Below are 6,142 nucleotides of genomic sequence, written 5' to 3'. Positions count from 1 at the left end.
CCGCCCCCTTGCTTATGCTGTGCACCCAGGTGTTCGATTCTGGGGTGTACGGAGAAAAAAGGGGAGGGGTTCCCCTTCGCTATTTCTAAAACATTTGACTATGGACACGAGAACTGCTGATTATTCCTGAATGTCCCACGCTTTTATTAAAAAAAGACCTGTTGGAGACTTTGATTTCCCCTACTGTTTTCCAGGACTGTAAAGAAAAGCAGGCTGCTCTCTGCCTTCGCCATGCCCACCTTGCTGAGGAAGGCTTTGCAGCCACTGCCGGCTGAATCCTCCCAGCTGCCTTGGTCACAGCCCAAGCCTGGGAACTCTGCTTACAGCCACCTGCCCCCCCGCAGGTAGCAACTGACTGAAGCGAGGAGGGGCCCGGGAGGTTTCAGATCCCAATTCCAAACAGCCTTCCCGAGCTGTTTGCAAGTTTCACAGAGAACAACTGCCCCCAGCTCCCAGACCACAGTTGTGGAAAGCTTGGGGTTCAGCAATGCCAAGGAGAGCCGGTTTTGATGGCACATGCTGGTAAGAAGGCAGGGCAGCAATGGTGAATGAGCTGAGCAGCCTACTTAAAGGGACATCACCTGGATGGCAGAGAAGCTTTTTCTTACCAGGACTAAGAAGATCAAAGAAGAAATCTTCTCGAGGTTTGGCCTGCTCAAGGTAATCGAGGTTGATGGTAAAACTGCCTTGTTGCGTACTTTCTTCATCCATTCTTCAATTGAAGGGCATCTAGGTTGTTTCCAGGTTCTGGCTATTACAAACAATGCTGCTATGAACATAGTAGAGCATATATTTTTGTTGTATGATAAGGCCTCTCTTGGGTATATTCCCAAGAGTGGTATTGCTGGGTCCAGGGGTAGGTGGATGGAGGTGGGTGGTCTTTGGACTTCCCACAGGGCAGAGAACCCTGATTGCTCTTTGGGCTGACGAGGGAGGGGGACTTGATTGGAGAGGGGGGAGGGAAAGGGGAGGCGGCGGTGGGGAAGAGACAGAAATCTTTAATAAATAAATAAAAAAAACTGCCTTGTTGCTCAAAAAAAGTCAGGGCATAGGTAAGACTGAAAAAAATTACATTGTTCCCCCAGAGTTCAGGACAGGTAAAAAGGATAAATAAAGACCCTTACCAAATTAGCCTTTGGAATCTGGCACTAGAGACTGGGTACAGCTCCTTCCCCTAGGCCCATTCTGTGTACGACACACCCCGTCTCAGCTTGGACTAACCCCCTATGAGATCCAATATGGGGGTCCCCCTCTTAGTTTCCTAAGGCCCCTCATGACCCATTTGCTCACAAACCCCATCTGCAGGCGCGGTTGAAGGCTCTCCAGATCTCTGAGCCCAGACATAGAGACCCCTGGCCACCCTGACACCTGGAAATCTCTCATTCGTTCCAGAATTGACACCTGGGGTATATCCGGAGGGACATGAGAAAAGCTGCAGCACCCCACAGCCAGAACAGCAGCTGCCCGCTCATACCTGCAATCCATGCCTCCTCAAGCCCTTGCTTTGATACCCCTGCCCTCACCCCTGATTTCTGTCAACTAGTAGCAGGGCTAGCCTCCTGGGATATCTGAGATACATATCCCCCAAAGCTGACCCTGGAGGCTGGCAAGATTTCCCCTGGAGGAAATATTTGGACACGGGGGTTCAGACATCTCCCTCACTTGTCTCCTAGGGGCGAGAAGCGGGACTGTCTCCATGGGTGTCAGGAAGGACTTGGGACATAAAATGATATTTATCTGACCAGAGCCTGCTGCTGCAGGCCAGACTAGACCCTCCCTAACGGGGCCCTAGCTATCCCTGCTGCTGCCCGCTGGACTAGGCTACTCTCCCTGCTTCTCTGCTGGCACCTCCCAACACCAGCCCAGGCACCCGGAAATCTCACACCTGTTCCAGGTTGGCGATTCTGTGTATGTTCAGAGACACCGGTCCCAGAACCTTAAACCTCGCTGGAAGGGACCCTACACCTACTGCCCTCAAAGTGGACGATCTTGCAGCCTGGATCCATGCATCTCACGTCAAGCCTACACCTCCACAGGACGACCCAGGACCATCCAAATAAAAGTTTCAGCGTACCCAAAAATCCTCTCGCCTCTTGGGAGGATACTGAGCAAAGCCCTGGAAACTTTTATCCTGTATGTAAATATTCTGAATGATATATTTGTCCGGGGGGGAAAGACAATATGGGGGGGGCGGCTAAAGTTTATTGTGCTGCCTGGGGATGTAAAACCAATGTCAATGTCTCCTGGTTGAGGGTTAACAAAAAGGACTTAGTCTCTTTCACCCGTACCACACCAGAAAAAAAAAAGTCTAAAATCACAATCACTTTTACTGAACACCTCCAATGACCATAGTACTAGGGCCCAACCCAGTATTAACTGACCAGGGCCAATGAGCCCCTGCTGAGGTAGCCCCCCTTTCCAGGGCCCTGGGCTCCACTCCTAGTCCTAAAAACCCTTCTACAACTCCTGCTTCACTGCTGGCAAGCTCTAATACAGGCCAGTGACTGTTTAATCTGATAGTGGGAGCCTTTTCTTTGCTAAATAGTACTGACCCCAGCTTGACACAATCTTGTTGGCTATGCTTGTCAGCAGGACCTCCCTAATATGAGAAAATAGTCTCATCTGACAGTTTATTGATCTATGATGGGTCTATAACACTTGTTTGTTAATTTCTGTATACAGATCCAATTGGTCCTCCAAATTTACTAATATCTCAAGATTGAGATATTTGACCAAATAAGAGGAGGGAATGTAAGACTTTAAGACAATCCTGAAGCCATTTTTGACAATTCTGAATCCTCTCAGCCTCTGTGCCATAGTGCTTCCCCTCCTCCCCTGGGAACCAAGGACCTAACAGCTACACTTGCACATACTCAGTTCCTGAACAATTACCCATACACGTATGCTTTGGTTCGGTCCCCTGGGAAATGGGGTCAAAATGACCTCTTACCTCATCTGATCTGGCAACAGCTCTCCAGTCAATTATTGGTAATAGCCCTTTCAAATAAGCCAATCAGCATAGTCAAAGAACAACCCCCCTTGCTTCTGTGGCCCCTTTAAAAGTAGACTGTACCCGCTATTCGAGGTCCCTCGGCTTCCCGAATGCTGGGGGACCCTGTCATGACAGAATTAATAAAATCCTCATGCTTTTGCATCGGCTGTAGTGTGTGAGATGGTCTCTGGGGGCGACTCCTTCTCGGTGTTTGGACGCCAGAGTCCAACAATACATTTACAGTGTTAAAAGAGAAACACACACACACACACACACAGAGAGAGAGAGAGAGAGAGAGAGAGAGAGAGAGAGAGAGAGAGAGAGAGAAACTCCTCCAAACAAAGAATGCAATACCCAGCTAATATGTTCTTTTTTTTATTTTTTTTTTATTTTTGAGACAGGGTTTCTCTGTAGTTTTTGGTGCTTGTCCTGGAACTAGCTCTTGTAGACCAAGCTGGCCTCGAACTCATAGAGATCCGCCTGCCTCTGCCTCCCTAGTGCTGGGATTAAAGGCGTGCGCTACCACAGCCCGGCTCAGCTAATATGTTCTTCAGAAATGACATCATTGTAGGACAAGTGAATTTATCACTAATTTTCAAACATAAATGGTAGTAGAAGAAACAAACCAATAATATTCTCATTGTTTAAATCAGAACTGGCCAAAGTTGAGACTTAAATGCCTCAGAGTCAGTCCAATAGGAACTCTGAAACCCAAAACTTCACCAGAGCCTCTGTGATCAACAAATACAGTTGAGACATTATTTCATAATGATTAGTCAATTTCAGGGTCTGGCTACTGCATAAACACTTTAATCTTATGCTGCTTATTTAAATTACATCAGAGTTTATATTTTTCTTTTCATTTTGAGATAAAGACTCCTGATGCCCAGGCTCACCATGAATTTCTCCTCCTCTTGCCTCCACCTCCCAAATGCTGGGATTGCAGGTATGTAGTATAATAGTTGGCTCTTTGGTTTTTTAAAAATTAATGTACACAATCAAAATGTCCAAGAACTCTACAGTATGTTCAAGAGACAAAACCTAAAAATCCACGTGATAGGATGAGGACATAAGCAATTTGTTCAATAAAATGCAGCAAATAATTTCTCAATCTTTGATAAAGAACATACAAACACAAGAAAATTTAGGGCCCCATATATGACCTAAGAAAAACCTCTCCACAACACAACATTGTTAAGATATCAATATACAAAGAATAGAAAGAATAAATTAAAATATGTAAGTGAAAAATACCAATAAAAGCAAAAATGTCAGAAAAACAGGCTGTAATCATAGGTGAAGGTCTCTTTGAAAATACTCATATAATGAGTTCTCATATACACTGAGCTGCTCTCCCTTTAAATACAGGCAAGGGTGATGGTAAAATATTTGGAATTTGTTCGAGTTGTGATAATAACCAAGAATTGAGTTAAAAGAGAATAAGAACCGGGACAACTTTACTGCAAGCTTCATTGGATGAGCTAGCCAAGGCAGTTCTGGAGAGCTAGTCTGGGTAGTGATGATGAAGAAAGCCAGCAAGCTGCCAAGACCAGCTACCATCCAGTCACAGGCCAGGGCTATGGATTGGCCAGCCCTGACATCTGCAGCATCAATGAACTGTTGAAGCATGTAAAGGGGACAAACCTACAAACCCAAAACTGCAGGCCCTCCATGATACGGGACAACAGCAGCATATCCAAGAAGAAACCAGAAGCTTTGAGCCAGATGAATGATTCACAGCAATGAACACTTGTATTGAGATTCTTCATGTGTGTGTATGTGTGTGTTTTGTTTTTTGTTGGGGAGTTCACAGGGGCAGAGGGCAGATGCAAGGGGATGGGGAGATAATTGGGATTATTATGCATGATGTAAAGTCAACAAATAATCAATAAAAGTTAAAAAGTAAAAACTGAGACAAGCCAGGCAGTGGTGGTGCACTCCTTTAATCCCAGCACTCAGGAGGCAGAGGCAGGCGGATCTCTGTGAGTTCGAGACCAGCCTTGTCTACAAGAGCTAGTTCCAGGACAGGTTCCAAAGCCACAGAGAAACCCTGTCTCAAAAAAACAAAAAAAAAAAAAAAAAGAACTGAGACAAAAGGGACGGTCCATTTACATAGCCATTTGACTGACTGGAACTTGGAAGGAAAGAGCTATTTGACAAACCCGTTAAGGATCTCATTTTAACCACCTATCTGAGAAAAATCTATGTAGTAATATTTCATTTGTATTTTAATAAATAAAGCTTGCCTGAAGTTCAGAGAGTAAAACAGCCACACTGATTGGCCTTACAGACCAGGCAGTGGTGACACACACCTTTAATCACAGTAGCTATACTAGTTTGCTATAGAAACCGGGTAGTGGTGCATGCCTTTAATCCCAGTCCTAGAGAGGAATATAAAGTGGGAAGAAGAGACAGCTCTCACACCCAGTCTCATTCTGAGATCCTGGAGGCAGGATCGCCATTTCAGACTGAGGTAGAGATAAGAGCCAGCGGCCGGCTATTTTGCTTTTCTGACCTTCAGGTTGAATCCCAATATCTGTCTCTGGGTTTTTATTAATCATGATACAAATCGATTACATTAAAGTTCTATGGGATGATTGTTTGTGGTGTTTGGAATTGACTCTGGGGTTTTATAGATGCTAGGCAAGCAGTCTGCCAATGAACTACACCACTAGCCCACATGAGGTACCCTATTAACAATTAGAAACTAGGTACTCTGAAAAGCAAAATATGTGACTTGGTTATTAATCAGTAAACATGTGCCATGGTTACTGACAGTAATGTTTATAACTCTGAAAGGGATAGGAAGCTGTCCTGGTGACCCTTGTGCTGTGATCTTAGAACCTATGAATGCTTGTCTGGTTATACTTTATATTTAGGTATCTGTGAGGCAGGAGATTCTGGGTCTGTTTGACTTTAAAGTGGATGCTTTTAAATTCCTAGGTTAAAGGGTTATATTTCATGTATAGATGGACACATTTGTTGACCGAGTTATTTCGTGCTAAGATAACTGCCTGATGCTGAGCACAGTATCTTCTCTACCCCCATCTGGTGTAGGAGGGTCTTCTTTCTGTGTTGCTTTCATTGGTTGAATAAAGAAACTGCCTCGGCCTTTTGATAGGGCAGCCCTTAGGTGGGCGGAGTAGACAG

The 6,142-nt window shown here is 45.0% G+C and overlaps 1 long non-coding RNA gene across 1 annotated transcript; it reads left to right on the top strand.

Moving 5' to 3' along the window:
- Nucleotides 1-6: 6 nt before the first annotated feature.
- On the top strand, nt 7-2,333 carry LOC126491754 (uncharacterized). Its single transcript, XR_007589446.1, has 2 exons — nt 7-660; nt 1,306-2,333. It is a non-coding gene; the product is annotated as an uncharacterized lncRNA (long non-coding RNA).
- Nucleotides 2,334-6,142: the final 3,809 nt, after the last annotated feature.

The sequence above is a fragment of the Alexandromys fortis genome, unplaced genomic scaffold (assembly GCF_014885135.2).
Source record: "Alexandromys fortis isolate MF-2015 unplaced genomic scaffold, M_Fortis_MF-2015_v1.1 scaffold_188, whole genome shotgun sequence".
Taxonomy (NCBI): Eukaryota; Metazoa; Chordata; class Mammalia; order Rodentia; family Cricetidae; genus Alexandromys; species Alexandromys fortis.
The sequence above is the reverse complement of the archived record's forward strand: the minus strand, read 5'-3'. Positions and strand labels throughout refer to the sequence as shown.